Here is a 21,027-nt window from a genome sequence, read left to right on the forward strand (position 1 = left end):
CTCCATGCATACTCTGCATAATAAAGTGTGGGATTATTTTCATCTGTTTTATACAGTATGTTTCCAAAATTAAACTGCTGTTTGACAATTTTGAGCATGTGGTAGTTTATTATAAGTTGTTTGTAAAGCCATTGCTGCCAGTCATTAGATTTTTAGCCTTGCCTGTACCATGTTGATCTAAATGCCAACTAGGATCTAGGTGTATTTATACACGGTGCCAGGTACGACGGGGAAACAACGTCGTGTTATCAACGCTGATTAACTTTTCAAAATCAACACCTCATTCAGCTTTCATCCCAGGTCTGCAGCACGACCCTAATTCACCCATAATGCAGGTAAGACGGTGAAACAGCGTCGCGTTTTCAACGGTGAATCCACGTCGTGATTTCAACGTTGATCCAATTTGCAAAATCGAAAGGTTATTCAACGTTGATTCAACGTCGGGATTTCAACGGTGAATCAGCGTCGTGATTTCAACCGTACATCAACGTCACGATTTCAACGGTGAATCAACGTCGTGATTTCAACGTTGATCCAATTTGCAAAATCGAAAGGTTATTCAACGTTGTTTCAACCATGGTACCTGACGTTGTTTCAACGTTGAATCAACGTTGAAATGCCGGCTGGGTACTAAGTAATAGGCCCAAAATAAAAATAACAATTTGTTTTCATGTTTTTTTTTTTTTTTTAAATCGCCTATACGAAATATATCCGACTTAAATAGGTTAATTAAGATTAACGGATTTAAAACAGAAGTGTGGGCGCGTTTTTGCTCATATGAAGAGGATCATCTTTTCCGTCTATATGCGAATGCGTGTTAAGTACAAGCCTAGTTTACATTATAAATAATAGTTTAACATTCAAATACATTGCGAATATGGAAACATTTCGATTTGTCCCGAATGAGACATGAGCAATAACCTCCGGATTTTTAAAAATCTGACATTTTCTAGGACAGAATCCAGCAGGATCAAATTAATGTGAGCAACTGTGTTTTGGTGCAGCATCGGCGATGTAGTTCACTTAATGTGCAGCGCAGTCACACGTGCTCCACATTTCGGATAATTTTATACAATAATGTCAGTTGAAAACATTGCAATTGTGCTTTAAAATACAACAACGAGCACCACAAAACCATTTAAAGATGCGCGTTCAGCGTTCTCCGTGCGGGATTGGAAACTGTCAACAAAGTAAAATGACCTCAAAAGTATGGCGCGCTCTCTTCATTTTATCAAATGATCATAATCGCATCTATTCATTTTATAATCCTGCTACTAGCATTTTATTCAGACTAAAACCTCTTTAATTCAAGTGAGAAAGCGTTTTGTGTGTGTGTGTGGCTTTTGCACATCCTGTCATACCGCTGACTGCGTGCCTGCAATAGACGCATTTTGCAGTATTATGGTTAACGATTAATCGATTAATTGATCGTTAATTTAAACGACGATCGATCATGGAAATAATCGAAATTTGACATCCCTACACTGAACTCAACTGAGAGTCAAACAGCTGTCTATGTACTGTAGGTAGTAAGCAGTGTAGTGCAGTGTAGGTAGCTTAGGCTAAGCTATAAAAAAGGGAACAATAAAAAAAAGATATGTCAATTATACTGTAGGCTAGGAGCAAGGCCCTCATTTATAAAACTCTCTTGTTATCAAAACACATGCGTGCTATGGCAAACCAACGCATGGTTGCAGTGAGAGATCAGTGGCAGGCAGCACCCGGTGGCATTGCTCGGTTCGCCCCCTGCCTCTTCCTCCTCCATTAGTACACAGAGGAGAGAGTTATAGAATCCTCCCCCACAATAGGCTTTGCTGCAAACCTGTCTTTTAGTGAGCTAAATGGTGAGTGAGATTCCGTAAAGAGGAGAAAATATCAGGTAATTGATTAGAGGCGCAGGGACTGAGCCTTCATTTGTGAAAGTGCTGCCGGGTTCAGAATCCACATCCCGCTGCCTCTCCTTATTTCGTGGAGAATGAGAACTCATGAGCAATTGATACACTCCGTTAGCTCTTATCATGGTGAGTGTGATCGGATGTAGCCTGAGGGATACTTTATACAGTTTAACACTGGGACATAAAAAGGTAATGTTCTCTGTGAGGAGCTGGATTAACTGGTGAAGGCACCAAACAATGATACTGTATGTGCTGAGGACAGAGGACGAGGAAAAAACAACAAGCATTCCATCACTTTCTCATCGGAGGTTGTCGGTTATGCCCAATGAGTTGAGCGCGGGTGCAATAAAGCAAGTCGACAAAAAATGCTTTGCTGTTTATTGAGTGCCATCTGGAGCATCGAAATAAGTGGCCAAATTAACTAAGACTAAAGATTTTACACATTCGTGCTAACAGCTGAAATTTTACCTTCTTCTGAATCAAATCCAAAATAAGCCTTTTAAGAATGAATATACGGTTCATTTATTTTATAGCTGTGCCATTGTTTTATTTACTTTGTTTTGCACAAGCATGCACAATTTGCTAAGCAATATCATAGACAATACTTTTAATCAGATATAGAATTTATCAAAAGAAACCCATCTTTTGTAAAATGTAAAATTATTTCAGAACTAAAACATTGGACAATTCAGCAATGTCTGCTAAATGAAAAAGAAACCTGCATGTTTGCAAAAATGAGGAAGAAAACACTTGAGTCTAATTCTGAAGGCCTTTATCACAGTCCACGTGTCTTCATATCTGGCTCTGATTAGTAGTGCAAAGGAATTTCCACCTGCATTACTGTCAATGGGCAGATGCCAGTTTTCTGAAGAAAACGAAACTAATAGTTGGCCTTCGCAATAAACGTCAATATTTCAAACCGTTTATTTATACTGATGCCATATCATGTATGAATAGCAGCACACTGCTCAAGTTACTCCCAGAGGAATAATCGGACTGATTTAAACTTATCTTTAATATTATTTAGTTTATTCTTGCATTATATTTACTATGATTAACCTGTCATTTTTGTATAATGCTTTTCATTCATCATTGCACTCAATCACACAGGATACAACTCTTTTAAGATAATCAATCTAGTTAGTTTTTAATAATTGTCTATGGGCTAGAAGCATTCGTTTATTTGAACAACTTAATTTGGCATAATTATTGAGGGCTGCATCGTAAAGTGAGTGCATGAAAAATGTGAGCATTATTGTTTAATACAAGTTTTTTCCACAAACTGTCTTTAGTCATAATTAATATTTTAAGCTTTTGCTAACTGAAATGTTCTTTTGTTTGTTTTCTTGCAGTTCTGTAATAAAATAGGGTGGTCAGACTCTAAAGTAATGCACATCCACATACAGTATGGCGTGCACTCTCCCCTTAAAGTCACAAAATATACGCCGGAATATCATGAAACAATCTTCCTTGTTCTCCAAGATTTTGTACTCTACTGTTTGAAACTACTGCTGTTTGACACTGAAGTGTGATAAAGGCCTATAAAGGCTATAGAGTTGCTTATTGTTTTCCTGTTTCATAATGTGACACTATCAGTCAGGACAGTCAGGATGGATGGCAATTTCATCAGGACACCAATCAATTGGATCCCTTTGCAGCAATCTGTACATTTCATTGAGACTTTGTGTTAAACACTGACTGGCACTTACTAAATAGATTAGATGCATTTAAAAAATAAATAAAGCAATCAAATTTAACCAAACTATTTTAAAAGAACAGTGTTTACTGTATAAATGATTAACTATAAAGGTAATTCAGATACTACATACAATTTACAAAAACATACAAAATATGAAAAAGTTGAAAATGAAGATTATTAAAATATGTTTTAGAAAAAAATACTGTTTCCATCTTTGAGGTTTAATTTCATCTGTTGCTGGGTGCTACTATATAATTATGATATTTACTAATAATTTATGAATAAAAATAGTTTATGTTTGTTCTAGCTTTTCTACAAACCCGATTACAAAAAAGTTGGGACACTGTGCAAATTGTGAGTAAAAAAAGGAATGGAATAATTTACAAATCTTATAAACTTATATTTTATTCACAATAGAATATAGGTAACATATCAAATGTTGAAAGTTAGACATTTTGAAATGTCATGCTAAATATTGGCTCATTTTGGATTTCATGAGAGCTACACATTTCAAAAAAGTTGGGACAGGTAGCAATAAGAGGCCAGAAAAGTTAAATGTACATATAAGGAACAGCTGGAGGAACAATTTGCAACTTATTAGGTCAATTGGCAACATGATTGGGTATAAAAAGAGCATTTCAGAGTGGCAGTGTCTCTCAGAAGTCAAGATGGGCAGAGGATCACCAATATTCTTTCTCAGAGTTTCTCAGAGAAAAATTGCAAAGAGTTTGAAGTTATCATCATCTACAGTGGATAATATCATCCAAAGATCCAGAGAATCTGGAACAATCTCTGTTCGTCAAGGCCCGAAAGCCATACTGGATGCCCGTGATCTTCAGGCCTTTAGACGGCACTGCATCACATACAGGAATGCTACTGTAATGGAAATCACAACATGGGCTCAGGAATACTTCCAGAAAACATTGTCGGTGAACACAATCCACCGTGCCATTCGCCGTTGCCGGCTAAAACTCTATTTAAAAAAATTGTAAGTTCTTTTTGGAAAACTGGGACGCCATGTCATCTGGACTAAAGAGGACAAAGACAACCCAAGCTGTTATCAGAGCTCAGTTCAGAAGCCTGCATCTCTGATGGTATGGGGTTGCATGAGTGTGTGTGCCATGGGCAACTGACACAACTGGAAAGGCACCATCAATGCTGAAAGGTATATCCAAGTTCTAGAACAACATATGCTCCCATCCAGACATTGTCTCTTTCAGGGAAGACCTTGCATTTTCCAACATGACAATGCCAAATTACATACTGCATCAATTACAACATCATGGCTGCATAGAAGAAGGATCCGGGTTCTGAAATGGCCAGTCTGCAGTTCAGATCTTTCACCCATAGAAAACATTTGGCACATCATAAAGAGGAAGATGTAACAAAGAAGACCTAAGACAGTTGAGCAACTAGCCAGTATTAGACAAGAATGGGACAAAATTCATATTCCTAAACTTGAGCAACTTGTCTCCTCAGTCCCCAGATGTTTGCAGACTGTTATAAAAAGGAGAGAATGCCACACAGTGGTAAACATGGCCTTGTCCCAACTTTTAATAGATGTGTTGATGCCAATTTAAAATCAACTTATTTTTCCCTTAAAATGATACATTTTTTCAGTTCAAACATTTGATATGTGATCTATGTTGTATTCTGAATAAAATATTGAAATTTGAAACTTCCACATCATTGCATTCTGTTTTTATTCACAATTTGCACAGTGTCCCAACTAATTTTGGAATCAGGTTTGTATTATTTTCTGTGTTGTTAATAGTTGTTTGTTGTTCACTAAAATCGTATTAGACTCAAAAGCTTCTATAGACATAGAATATAGAATCATGTGGACAACTTTACTTTTATCATGTGTTTTTGATCTTTTATTATGATGCTACTATGATCTGTTGTTGTTTGATGGTTTCTATGTTGGTTTCAAAACAGCAACAACAATAAAAGCATATGGGATTGGAACAACATGAGAGTGAAAAAACTAGTGTGAATTTTCATATTTGGATGAACTATCCCATTCAACTGTTCACATTAGCACATGCTGTATCCCGCCAGAGCCCAGGGTCACGCTGGAGGAGATCAAACTGGGATTCTACCTTCTCAGTGCATTCCCATTTATGTGGTTTGATAACGGTGAGTTTGAATTTAATGTTGCTGAATGGAGTGAGTAGATCCTTCTTCTAAAAGATAAAAGTGGATGACAAAAGGATTTTTATGACATTCAAGGAAAGGGAAAAAGGCAGCCTTTGCTCTTTTACTTCTGCCAAATCTGGTCTGAATGAAAGCCATATGCACAGCACTCTGAAAACAACTCGTAAAAACAATGTCTTATGTCCAAAACAGGAAATTAAAACATACTGTACACCACTGGCAATATATTTATATATCTGCAAACTGGACCATGTTTGTCCAGACTGTAGCACGAGATCTTGTGTGATCTGTGCTGCTTGCTACAAGGACCCTGACGTCCAAAAGCAGCAAAGAACCCAGGCTGAACTGGAAAGGTCACATGCATTTAGGTGACACATCACTCAACCCCTCCACCTGCCTCCTTCAACAAATGGCCTCCGATCCTGCTCCTCTATGCAAATGACTCCCAGCTTGAATTATTCAAAAATGAACATTTACATAATGTTCAGTCGTAAACTAGAGAAGAACATCAATGAATTTACTGCATGGTTGGGTACTGCTCATGCTTACAAATATGCAGGCAGGAAATAAAGTAGAGATTAATTGAATTGAAGGAAGATTGGAGGATATTTTTCATTTGTCACGATGATAGAATAATTACCAGTCTAATCTTCAAAGGAAGCAAATGTTATGGGAAGGGGAAAAAACAAATGATGCATTCATTATCAGTGAATGATAATATTGTGCATAATTCTTCTGCCGTGAACGCATCAATATCAAAACCATGCAATTATTATTTTTTTGCTGATGTGAGCCGGATCAATACATTCATTATAAACAAACATTAAATTAATTAGATATGGTTCAGCAGAAAAGTTGACCCTACAGTCTCATAAATTATTAATATCAATAAATGCATATATGAAAAAACAAGTTTCAAGAAAATAAAAAAAGATAAATGATAAAAAAAAAAATACTATTTATGATAAGGAAGAGAAATAAATATCATGACCAAGATATAATACTATATTACATGGCATTGTATTACAGTTATTAGTATTCTATTAAATGAAAACGTAATGAACATATACTGTATATTACACTAACTCATTAAAATAGTAATAAATGCAAACACGCAAACAAATGCTAAACAAAACAAAAACATATCAGCTGATTACTACTGTTATAATACAAAGTGATTTTGTACGACCATATTTCTGTCATTTAAAAGAAATAAACCAATATGTTGGATATTATATTACATAGTATTTTATTATTACTACTATTATTATTATTATTATTCTATAAAACATATTGGTTGACTAATAAATAAATAAATTAAAAATATTGCTGAGCAGCTGCGCCCATAAAAGCAAGTATCAGACATGAAAGGCTAATTATAAATATTCTGCTTTTGTAAAAAAAAAAAAAAAAATCTAGAGGAAGATTCAACAGCCGGCTCAAAATTAGCTTTTTTCATTCCTAATGGTTCATCTCCTTGTCCAAAAAAATTAAAATAAAAAAATAAAATGTTGGTGCATGCAGCAGTTTTTCTTGAAGTACAGGCTGAGGACATCAGTTCGACCAGCAGCTACTTTCAGCGCACATTGATTTAATCTTTGTGTTTTTCAGAGGAACTCTGGAGGTCAAATGCAAGTCATTTAAAAACTCGCCAATAATGTAACGTGATGTAATATTTGGTTAACGGATGAACACACCACGGCCCATAGGGTGCATTAATGTGATTTCTTGTGCTTTCCAGATCTATTCATACACTGTTGTTTTCCTTCAGGCTTCACTGTTATGTATTTGTCACACACTAAAACAGCTCTTCTCTATTCACTATGGATGGTAAACCAGTAGGTTACAATATTCATAAGCACATTCAGTCTCTAAAACCCATAAATGGTTTGGCTTGTACTTTCAAGAGACTCTTTAAAAGCTCATATTTGACTTGCATATTCAATTTAGCTGTAAATATCCAACGACTCTAATCTCCACTAAAGCACACCAGGACAAGCACTAGAACTTTCTTGTTAAAACCATCTCATATAAACAAACACAGCTCTAAAAACCACTTCACTCCATGCTAATAAACAAAAGGAATGTTCACCGACTATATAAATGATGTACCAAAATTATGCAAATGGACAACACTAAGTAGAATTCCCTTCGGTGTGGAAGCGTTGCATATTTAAATTCATTCAAACACAGACCTTCAATCTGTTTCACGCTGTATCCTTAAGCAAATTTCCTTCATTAATCATGCCAGTATGATCTCATTTCTTCTGCTGCCCTGGCTGTAAAACATATTGTTAATCTGGAAGGCATCCAATGTTGCAATCAATACATCAACCTAGATTTATTAATGATAAATCAATACTTGTAATATTTTCTTATTCTAATATATTCGCTTGGCTATGATCCAAAGCTAGGGTGATGGAAATATGCAGACGAAGCAATACCAGTAGAAATATTTTGTGCACCTATAATATGGTGTCTAAATATCCCATCAGAAAGCTTATTCACCCCAGAAACTGGGAATTAAGCAAAGAGACTCTCTGGATGAATGCCTTTCCATTTAAAATGAGAAAGTTAAAAGATGCTAGCACTCTTGAAGTGCTGGCCTTGCTCAATAATGTATCCTTTAATAATCTGCTGTCTTTCCACAGCAACTAGAGCATCTGTAACAAGTTCACTTCAAGAGGAATAAGCTAGTATAAAAAATGAACGAGGGAAAGAATTAAAAAAAAAATAGTTACCCAAAAAAGATTTCCCTGCTTCAGCATAATTGCTGATCTACACGATACTGTGACGAAGAAAATGGCATTCCCAAATGACCGGTCTAATAGCAGAAATAAGAGAGAAAAAAACGAATGAACTGCATCTCGTTCAGGAGTCTGTCAGCACAGTTACCTGCTGCCCCCTCCTGGATGAAAATACATCAATGTTGAAGTGAAATGGGTCACGTATATGAGCTTGCACACATTTGTAATTCTTTTACTGCATTTTCCCCTCATTCAGCACAGCCTGCAGTTTTGCTTCCTCTCCTCATGTAACTCTTATGTTTTCAGGACTGCATTAAGAGGAACTAAGCTGCTTTTTTGTTAAAATGGCTTGATTCTTTTTCATGTGTGCACTAAATATTGAATATTGATCTGTAATTCATTTGAAATAATCATAAAACTATCATTCCAAATGTAGTACTAAAGTCTGGGGTCTTGTTCAGTTAATATTTTTTATTTATTTAAAGAAGCAATTTCTAGTATCAAAACACAGCAAAAACAGAAATAGTTTATTATAAAAACAGTAAAAGTATTATTATTACAAAAAATAAAAAAGTTGGTAGCACTTTATTTTACAGTCCTGTTCCTCATGTACATACTATGTACGTATTATAGTAATTACAATAACTATGTAATAACTAGGTACTAACCCTGAACCTACCCCTAAACCTAACCCTACCCCATGTAGTTACCTTGTATTACCAGAACTTTCTTAGGTAAATACACTGTAAGTACACTATAAGTACATGTTAGTACACGTACTGTAAAATAAAGTGCAACCAAAAAGTTTTACAGGAAATGTTTATATTTATATTCAGCATCATTATTCCAGTCTTCAGTCACATGATCCTTCTGAAATCATTCTAATATGCTGATTTACTGCTCTAGAAACATTTATCATTATTATCAGTGTCAGTTATGTAGCTTAATATTTTTTGTGAAATCCATGTAACCGATATTTATAAAAAAATATATAAAATACAACAGAACAACATTTACTTGAAACATTATATTTTTTTTTTTGACAAATGTAAAACTATTTACTGTCACATTCGACCAATTTAATGCATCCTTGTTGAAAAAAATAAATAAATAATAAAAAAAAAACTTAAAGGTGCATTGTGTAAATTTTTGCGGCATCTAGCGGTGGCATCAACCAATGGCTCACCCCCCCCCCCCTCCCCCCCAACCCCTTCGTTACAGAAGCTACAGTGGCCTCCACCGGTAAATATGTTTTCGGTGAAGACAGCAGAGTGCAATGATATTTCTTTACAAAGGTAAATTAAGGAATTATATTTACTTTATTAAATAAATTGATGTTATTGCTAATGTTAATGTACTTGTTCATCATTGTGTCATTGTTTTATTCGCAATAACAACAAAGTTACTAAATGCACTCTGTAGAGAAGTTTGTCCATTTAGGGCTACTGTAGAAACATCTTGGCGACTACCGTGTAAGGGTAAGAAATTGCTCGATCTAAAGTAATTGAAACATAATGGCTCATCAAGTTAGGTCTTTATACACCTCTGAAAACATAGTTATGCATATTATATTGCATTTTGTGTAATATAATATAATTATTATATTATACATAAAAATACAACTTAATAATGTCACATAGGCTACAGTATGATAGACAAGTTATCAAATCAACCAGTGGCACTGTGATGTAGTTTTAACCGTTTACTGTGCTGAATAAAATTACCTAATTTCTTTATTTAGCGCCAGCTAGAGCTGTGTACATTCAAACACACACAGGAATGATTCATAAAAAACAAATTAATTTAAACCATGGGAGGAATTGCAGGAGGAAAACATAAAAAAATCCCCTTTGGAACCCATTGCCAAAGGACTTCCCAGGAGACTGCAGGACAGCAGCTCGTGGAATGAGTTGCCTCAGCCATGCTGCACTGCTGCAGTGCTCTCTATAACTTTTCTCTAATAAAAGCAGTGGTGGAGAAACCCGCCGAGAGCCCCTGGCTCCACCACCGTTGGGAAACTAACGCTCCATTCTCATCTACACCACTGATGGAGCTCAGGTGCACGGCATCAGCCCAAACATACTCAAAGCCCATTCCTTTATATTGACAGCAATTCTGTGATCGCATGATCTAAATTACTATTGTACAGCTCATATATATAGTCTTGCAGAGGTAGCGCCTTGAGATGGAAGGTAGGGACTAGCAGTTTCACCACAGTAGACTATAAATGGGGTTGAGTTGTAAGTCAACTTGTGGCTGTTCTGACGGGGCTTGTTGGTCGTTGACTGAAGCTGAATGCCAGACAAAAGGAAAATGCTTTACTCGGCTTCTGCCACCCATTCCCGCTCCTGCCGGACTGATTGCGAAACGTGAAAAAGGCATTGTCTGAAAATGTCTCTCTGAAAGCGGCTCGGGTGATTGTCGCTCGAGCCCAATTCCAGCACTGGGGGGGTGTATTGATTTTGGCTGTATTGCCTGATGCAATGCAATACAGTTTTCAAAAGTGCACCTCGATTCCAATTTTAGGGCTTGGACCGCTGCTTATATGGGCTATGTTTTACACTGCAGCTGGCAGGCCCATCTCATCTCGGTAGAGACAGATGGTTCTCGCTCTTCTCTGATTGTCTTCTATGGCCCACCATCAGTCAGGTGCTCGCCCCCTCCACCCACCGCCGAAAGTCCACTCTCCATCAGATGAAAGAGTTAAAGGGGAAGGAAGTGTCTAGCAAATAGAAAATCCACCCATTTCACTGGAGGGTATAATTCATTACCCTCCTGTCCATGCTCATTTGCTGAGGAATAAAATAATGGGTGTGGAGGAACAGGCCACAGCAGCATGGATTAAGCTTTTCAACGCTCCCTACAAGTGTGGTTGCATATCCTTTTAAAAATGGACTTTTGCCTGACATTGTTTGGAGACCATCTATTTTTAAAGGTTCGAGACAGAAGCTGCGCAAATTTTGATTTGGTGTATTGAGCGACTTGCTTGCAAGTTGTAATTACGTGAAGTTCACTAGCATCCTGAGGGCGCCGTTGGTAATCAGTAAGCGAAAGAAACACACCAAAAGACCTTTTCCCGAGGCCAGCACTGCTGAATAGTAAAAGACAATAAATATTTTTTGTCGTTGTTGTTGAAGATGCATTTACATCACCCAACAATAAGTTCTCAGAGCGAGAGTCAATGCTCGGTTTGGCAGTCTCGTCCTCAGGGATTTTTCCACCTGACGCTATATTGTATCACACAAGTGTCTGTTTTTTGGCAGAGTTGTTTAACTGCTGATAGCACACCGGCTCTGTTTAGTTGACATTTAGTTGCTAGCCTGGGCTATAGACCCTGCCATTATCTGCAACACAGCTAGCTGATGGCAGAGTAATTGAAAAAGTGGTTACTTTCAAGGAGAGACGTGTGCTGGCACTTAAACCAGAACACGGTTACCGGAGCGATTGCTGGCTGCCTGTGAACCTTGACCTTGAGCATTACAGTAGATAACAAGCAAAGCACTAAGAAGACTGTACACTGCCAAGACCAGAAACTTAGGCACTGTACTTTGTTAATGAAATTGGAAGAAAGACTTTAAGGGATAGTTCATCATTTACTCATTCTAAAGTCATTCCAAACCTATATGACATTCTTTCTGCAGTTGAACACAAAAGATGATGATTGGATAATATAAATACAATAAAAGTCAATGTCCAATGTTGTTTGGGACCTTATTGACGTTCATTGTATATGTGCAAAAACTGTTGAAACATATTTTCTGTTTCCCAGAATAGTTGCAATGATGAGATTTTTGGGTCAATGGAATTACACGATTAGCACCACATTTCAGGCATTTCAAAACAGCAGTTTGAGGTGGTTATATGGACACCAGGAACAAGCAGAGCTCTGTGGGGTAGTTTCGAGGCCCGGGTTAATTGGCTCCCTGCTCCGAGTGGTCTTTCCAATGATCCTGATCTCTATTGATGGCTCGCTCTTGGCTCAGGGGGGCCTTTTGTTCACAACAATCTCAGTCACATAGATCCCGCACATTAATCTTTGTGTTTTTTTCGCCTCCAGACAACAATAGAGAGTAAGAAAAGTGTTGTTCTGGGTGCTTCACTAGCTTTATTTTCACTCTCCTCCAGTATTACTGTGTATGTGTGTGTTTCGCACTGGCCAGACATAATAGAATGCTTTGCGCGCCTGGTGAGAAATTACTGCTCGGAGCCCGACCACACCGGCAGCTCTCTCTGCCTCACAGCGCCACCGGCCAGAGGTTTTCATTTAGCAATGCTTCAGATCTTCTATTCCTCATGATATTTCTGACATTTAACACCATTTCTCTTTTCTTATCACCCAAAGGAAAACGGGGTTATTAGGTTCTCCCTTCGCACAAGTACAACCTGGACCCGTGTTTGCATAAAACCTTATCAAATACTAGTTCTCTGTTTGATTCCTCTATTAGCACTGGGCATGGCCCAGAACAGCTGGTGCTGGTCAACAAGACCCAGTCAACATGCATGGAGAATTTGGCTGAATGTGGGCGTTTAGAGTAAATCAATACATCATTTCAGAAAGAATGCGATGAAATTAGGTTTATTATCTTTGTAATGAGTAATTTGTGGTTGAGTGAAACATTTTGGTGTGGTTCATAATGAATGCTGCAGATATGGCTGTACAGCTCACCATGCAATATTCATCTGAAGCATTCGTGGGAAGACGTGCAAATCCACCAAAGAGGTCCTGAATTAAATATGCATTGTGAAGAGCAAAACAGCAACTAAACAGCTTGGCAGTATCAGGGGCTCTAATTACGCAGGGGATCTCATGCTACAATGTAATAGAAATATTAGCAGACCAATTTATGTATTATGAATGGTGGCATCAATATTCTCGGTTTATATTTCTTTGGTTTGCAAAAAGTTGACTTAATATAGCATGACAAATCACTCACAGCTTTTATTTTTAATAGAAAAAAAAACCCTAATCAGCCTGGCCCATGAATATTATCATATAATATAATTTTCCCATAGTCAGAATGCAACTGTAATCATTAACGATTTACTGAAAATCAGATACAGTAAGTGGGCACTAGCCTTATTTGTAACGTTGTAAATATTTTTCCTATAAAGATTTCATCCAATCTAGTCCAATTCATTCATAAATATTTCCAAAAAGACATTCAAAAAATTCAAAATGATTAAAGTGACCATTTGCACTAAAGTCGAATATTGCCAACACAATTCATCAGGCCATGTGATCACAACATTTTAGTTTATATAAGAAATTCCATGAAATAATGTTACTTCACTGAAATTATTAAAATAAAATGAAAAATTAAAACTGCCACATATAGGGAAATATTGACCATTTTTAAATCAAACATCATCATATAATTATCAATTATTAACTGTATTCATAAGTGTATTTATTTGTATAGTTTTTTTTATAAATGTATAGTTATAATCCAAGCTTTATTGTATAATTATAAAATGCAACTGGGGAAGAAAAATATATATTTTTTTATATATGGATGCAATGCATGATGCAGAAATCCTCTGCTTGTTATCCTCTGCTTGTATATATATATATATATATATATATATATTTTTTTTTGTACAATTTCTTCCATAACATTTCAATTGAAGTAAAATTAAGCTGTTAGAATACAATGATTACTGCACAAGAAGTGGGAGAGAACAACATTTGTAAAAGATTTTAATGGTTGCTACACCCCTGATGTCAAGCAAAGCACTGATACTCTGGATAAGACCAAAGCACCAAGTCGAAACCACCAGAGGCAGAGTCTGCTGCTGAAAATAACTGGTAAAGGTATGATCATTCCAGAGGTTGGTATGTGATGTGAATTTGTCTCTACCTCATGTCTTACTTTCAGAAGGGAGTGAGCTGAAAAGAGTGCGTGCCTGCTGCTCAGGTTGGAGCTGAGGACCTGCCTCAGACGAGAGCTCCTCTCACAGGCCTCTTGCGCAGAGTTGCAGCTCCTGCATTATGTATAGATGGAGTGGATTTATGGCCTAAATGTGCATTTGTGGGTGTAAAAGGAAAAAAGCACAGGCTAAAAGCAGCCAAAGAGCAAAGCACATCGAGAGTGCACTTTTTTTCGAACGAGGGCAAGTTCACACTGACACGGTCACTGGTAAATCTAATTACTAAGATTATCTGTTCAAAACCTAGTGATGCCTATTAAGATAGTATGCTAATAGTCAATGAAACCTTATAAGTAACTGATTTATAACAACTTACAGTAGACAGCAGGTTACAAATCAGCCCACAATTAATACAAGTTCTTGGTATTAGCATGTTGCTAAGCTAACAGTGCAATCTTCTACATGCAATAATGCACAAATACCACACAGAGATATTGAGTAAAACAATAACTTTTTATTTTTTAAGCATTTTTATTTTATTTGTTTTTACTATTGAATGAAATACTGTACATGCTTATCATTTATTTATCGTCAACTTTTTTTTTTTTTTTTTTGATGAGCTGATTGCAGCGCATTCTGGGATGGTCTTCTCAATAAATAATGTGATCCGGTTTTATAATTTGGACAAAAAAAATGTATCAGTGAAGGCAGAACAATTACAATGCCTTTTACAATCCCTGAATGACTTCTGGAAACACATTCATGTTAGAAATGTGCAAATGTTGCTTTAAAATAAGCGGCTCAGTTACAGAGGAAATATTGGTCTGATCTTATTTCATTCTTACTCTGGGCAAATATAGCACAAAGGCCTTCATTTAATTAAATAAATTTCATAATTAAAAAAAAAAAAAAAATTAATGATAAACTATAAATTAAACTCACAAGATAAAAAAGCAAACACACTAGTCACTGTTTAAAGAAATTCACTGACAATAAACCAGCTACATACACGAGTCCAACAAAAGAATGGCCTGAGAATTTCATAACTGAGCTTCACAACATCTCATACAACAATTTCAGACTGCTACATTTCCCCACTTTATGAAATGACTGCACCGCATGACGTGAATGCAGGCTTTCCCAAAGAAAGAGTGTAATCCATGAGGCAAGACCTCGGCGGATCAAAAGCGCACAAACAGAGCAAACGCCTTCTTCTGACAAGATTTTTTTTTTGCTGCAGAGAGCTTATGGGTTTATAATTCATCTGTTCTTGTCGGTTTCTCCACAGTGCAGTCTCCCTCTCGGTCCTCACGCAGAGAGCAGCAGGAGCCGCTCTCAAATTTATCCTATAGTGCCATCTGATGGTGTACAGAGCTACGGAGTCATGCTGATAGTGAAGCTCTGAGCAGACTGCTAAAAACAGCCTCTCTCTCGCTTTCTTTTTCTCCGATAACTACCATGACTTCCTCTTTTCTAATGGATTGTACTCCATTAGCATAATCCCTTTTGGTATCTGTAGAGAAGCAGCTATAGAAATGCAAAAAAAGACGTTAAATAAATAACTGGGCTGCCCTCTTTTCCTTTACCCAGAGTGCCACTGACACCATCAGAATTCACTCTGTACCATCTTGAAGTCGAGCCCTAGACTTCAAAGACAACAGTGACGTTCGACTCGCTCCCTCTCTTTCTTCAGCACTTCCTTTCAACACACTCCGCTCATCAAGCAATGCTCCTGGTAGATTCTCATTCTCTCTCTTCCCCCCACAGGGGTGGGGGGGCTCTTGCTAAAATAAAGGCAGTTTAACAATTCTCCCAGGTCTGCTCTGATGTCTTGCTGACACTTCAAATGGGGCTCTTTCATCTCCTTCCGCAGTACTTATCCTGCATCATCCCTTCTTCATCCCCTCTCTCCACTTAATCCACCTGTTGTGAAGAACTTCCTCACATCATTTGCTTATCTGCCGGGGTTCTGCGACATCTTATCACAGGCTGCGAGTGAGTGTGATGCTAATGGTTGTTTAAGAACTGCGTGCAAGCCCACCTGAGGACTGAGGAATTCAGAAACTCTACACTTTCTAGTTTAGTAATTATGTAGATTTCATCTATTTAACTTAGAACATCTGTCTGTCTGTCTGTCTGTCTGTCTGTCTATCTATCTATCTATCTGATAAATAAATAGTGAGGTATATACTTTGGATCCAATAATATTTTTTTTCCTCCATAAAAACTACCAGCACTGGTTATTTAGAGAAATCTCAATTCATTTTTTTTTCCAGAACAAACCGTGCAGGTCAAGTACAGATCACAGTAGCAGCATTACCCTTCGGTGCAACCCACACTATGTAGAGTTCACAAACAGCAAGAGAGTAGACTTCAGTGTTTTGAAACCCTAAACCCTGTAACTGATATTGAGAGTATTCAACACCAAGTTAAAGTGACTGGCTTATCCACTCGCTATTGATTAATGTAATGGATGTCGGAGGTCAACAGCTAAATCCTTTTAAACATGAACTACATGAAAGTGTATTAAAATGGTGTTCAAAAGTAAAAAAAAATGAAAATAAGATTAAAAATGCCACAAATTGCTCCATGTTATCATGCATACAGTATCACACTCACTCAGGTCCTTGTGTTCTGATCCAGTCATGTTTGCAGGTCAGTATGGTCAGCGGACCCCATGCGGGCTTCAAGGCCGCATTTTCAGAGAAACATATTGCCTCGTGTCTTATTAATCTGCAGGATATGAAATATGGAGCTCCAAGCTACATCGGCATAATCACTTTTCATGCAGTTCCCCCTAGTGCCTCTCAAGCAGCACTAAGATGAATCTGTCAGAGGTGCGGTGTGCTCCCAAAATGCCTACATGCCCCAGGTCTTTCAAGCTCTGTGCTATGGGTTTTGCCAGCCATTTCATATTTTGTACATATGGCGCTTCCATATCATTTCCCGTCTGTTATGATATACTCAATAGCACTGTTCTCATCACCTCACTACAGACAATAACAATGGAGCATCTTATCTACAGTGACAAAGGATAACCTGGGTGTCAAAAATGGGCCTTTATCATTTAATTACCTTAGTAACAACATTAATTAGATAATTAATTAATTACGCAGGCTCCCTCTAATTGTCTTAACATTTATAATACAGTGTTGGATAGAGCAAACATGCTTGTACATGACCTTGAAAACAATGGCTGTATCTGACAATGCCGTCAATACGACAGCCCACATCATGTTGCTTTGAGAAGGAATCTGTTTTTCTTGACAATGGAAGACACAAACAAAGACATTCAGACAAAAATGAAAAAGCCTTTTACTCACTCTCGTGTCATTCCAAACCCACTTGGCTTTCAGTCAAACAAGAAAGATGTAGAATGATAAAGCTGCACTTTTCCATGTAATGGAAGTGAATATATAATCGCGTCTATTAAAGTATCTTAAACTAGCCTGTATATGAATATATTCCAACTCTACTAAGCACTTCAATGTGAGAAACAGACGTTTGTATGTATTATTCAATGGAAATGCTGCACAAGATCCTTTCAACCTATACTGTATATAAACGCCAGACAGGTTTGGAACAACATGAAAGAGAGAAAATAATGGCAGAAGTTTACTGCTTAGGTGAACTGTCCCTTTACGTATAGGCAATGTGTAGAGTCCCTGACATTTGGCAGTTTTTCCTCCCTTGATATTGTTTATAAAGCCATAGTCAGTCACCAAGAGTAGACTTGTAGTAAAAGGTGGTGGCACAGCTCGCTTTCCACTCAATCTCTCTTGTCATTTTAAAGACAAATTAAACCTCCATTGACTAAAATGTTAACCAGTCAACATTGTCAATATTGGCATGTCTTCACATCACTTCTGATCCCGAGCTGAGCTCTGAGACTCGCAGCTCTCCATCACGTTTACGCCATCTTGGCCGAGCAGAAGATTTTCTGCGCCAATAACTATCTCTCAATTGACATCCCCTCGTCACTTCCAAGTAAATCCTGTCAGGATTCAAGAGCGCTCTCTCCTTTATTGCCTGGGAAATAGTAACGCAATTTAACACCACCACTACCACCACCGTGGAAAATGAAAAGCATAAAATCCACAGCAGAGGTTGCTTTACAACACACACACAGAGAATGTGGAATTCAATCTGGATCTGTGAGACTAAAGTGTTTTCGGTAGATCAAATGCAAAGTCTTACATTATTTCCATTATACTACACACACACACACACACACACACACACACACACACACAAAAACCATCAACAATCTTTATGGGTCCTCATTTGCTCTTCTATTTCCCAGGCTACAGTTACGCTTTGGGCAAGATTTCAACAAATTTCTGTCAAACACTCTTCCCTGTCAGGATTTGGGAGGTCTACAGTCTATCAAGCACTTCCAGTCCTCCTGGTTTTTAATCCACAGCGGCAAACCGCAGAGATTAAAGGAAATGAACACACAAAGGTACAGCTTCCATCTTTTACTCTCAGTGCTGATGTCCTTATTTAAGCAGCTGCTACTCTCAGCTTTGGGTTCCTGAAAGAGGCAGGTGGGCATTAGTCAACCGGAATATCTTTCTCACGCTGGCAAAAGGCTGCTGTGTGTGTGTGTTTTAAATGAGTTCCTGGTAGCATTTCTAAGCAAATGAATAAACAGATAAATTAAGACAACACAGGAGCGATTTATAATAGCATAGCTACATTCCTGCAACTTTCATTCCACTGCTGAAATCCAATGAGGACCTTTCTGACCCCAGTGCTACTAATGAACACTTGTTTGTAAGCAATGTTATTGCAGGTCGCTCAGGCAGCAAGAGCTCGGCTGTTAACACGTTTAACCTGCCTGAGCGTGCTGGAATATCAATTGTCGCAGCATTACACACCACGCCATTAACATCCTGACATGCTTTCCACTTCAAGTCAGCAAGCAGTAATTTCACTGCATTTTACCGCTCGGCCCTTGCGATTCGAATCAGCTTAAAAACTGTGCAAATACAGGAGAGGGCAGCTTTGATGCTTTCCGTGCCCACAATTCCAATGTTGGAATCAAACGCGTGGTTATAAGAGAGCTGACATTGTGTTCCCGAAGGGTTAGTGTCAATAAAGTCCTCCAGCAGGGGCAGAAGGGGCGCACAGACTTGGAAACTAAAATGCATATGGATGACATGTGACTGATTTGTTGACTGATTTGCATAAAACAGAATGTTTTCCTTTTAATTAATCAACTTGTTGACAACAGATGGAGTGGAGTGTTTTGAAGACGCAGCACTGATGACTACAACAGAGCTGCTTTGTTTGCTCGCAGCTATTAAGACTCACCGGATCACAAAACATTGTTATAAATTTACATTTATATACATAATATTGTTGAAATCCAAAACTGTGGTAGTAACATGGTACACTGACTGAATGACTATTTTTATTATACGAAGTGGTTGAATTGATACATTAGGTATTTTTGGTATGAAACATGTTCAAAATGTTCACAGTCCAAAAACAGTGGTAGTAACCATGTTTTTGTAAGTGGCTGATTGGCTGCCATATTCATCGACATATATTAACGTTGTACATTAATAAAGTATTTTCATGGTAAATATTCAAAAAGAGTGGTATTACTGAAAGATTGCACTGACTAGTCAACTAGATGATTTCTTCTGGCCCTGGTCTGTGTGTTGGCTCTCTGTCAACTAGTCATGGATAGATTGCATTTGATTTCTATTTTTCTAGGAACTAACCGTGTCATGAGCTTTGTGTAACATATTGAGTATATATATCAAAAGTAACAAATTAAGTGAACCCAGACTGCTTTGTGTTCACAGCACATTATAAACAAACCATGCTGGCACTGCGGACATCTCAGATGGTCTGAGTTCACTTGAAGTGTTCACGTATCAGCCAAAATTCTTGCAAAACACCCTGAAACTGATGCTTCGCCCACAGACTCACAGAAACTATAAGCAAGTGTGACATGACTGTTTCCGCTTGCATTTTGAAGGGGATTCAAGACGTATGATTCGATGTCACATTTTTAGGTTAAAATGCACATTAAAAGACAAGAGAAAGAGGTTATTGTAGGTCTAGTAACTGTTCGTTGTTTCTTTTAGGTTTCTGTAGTTCTGTAGTTCAAATGGCCTTGCAGTGTGGCAAACGAATGTTTAAAATGACAAATATTCCATGCAGTCTCTCAATTAATATGAGATCATTAAAACTGCATGCATAATTACAAACTAATTAGCTAAACGCTGTTGAAAATACCGCAGGACATGTGGATTTTTCAAAAGTGTTTCATATCAACTAGCGAAATGAGAATAATCATGAAAGCCATAATATTATTATGGTGCAAAATGGTATTTTTTTATGTTAGCGCAGCCATACTCATCGGTAACCCAGAAAATTCAGCAAAATTGCTCAAACTGCGTAGTTGTCTGCGCTACATTTGGAATCCGGCTCATCTTCCTGCAGGGTTTTCAGTTTCTCTCCTTTCAGCTTAGTCTTAGGTAGGACGAAGGAGAGAGGCTCAGCCCCAAAAGTGATCACTACGGACCAGGAGATGGCAGTGATAACAAAGAAAGCACTACCCTCGGCTGCTCCACACCTCATCTCAGCTCTCAGTCAATTCATATCACATAATGAGAAAACGCCCTGTGTTTGCTCATCGGCTTTG

General features: G+C 37.6%; 1 protein-coding gene across 2 annotated transcripts in view; it reads right to left on the reverse strand.

Annotated features, from left to right (window-relative positions):
- LOC127948715 (RNA binding protein fox-1 homolog 1-like) overlaps positions 1-21,027 on the reverse strand; it is a 252,507-nt gene that overhangs the window by 205,635 nt on the left and 25,845 nt on the right. The window lies entirely within an intron of this gene.

Source organism: Carassius gibelio, chromosome A3 (assembly GCF_023724105.1).
Source record: "Carassius gibelio isolate Cgi1373 ecotype wild population from Czech Republic chromosome A3, carGib1.2-hapl.c, whole genome shotgun sequence".
NCBI classification, from domain to species: domain Eukaryota; kingdom Metazoa; phylum Chordata; class Actinopteri; order Cypriniformes; family Cyprinidae; genus Carassius; species Carassius gibelio.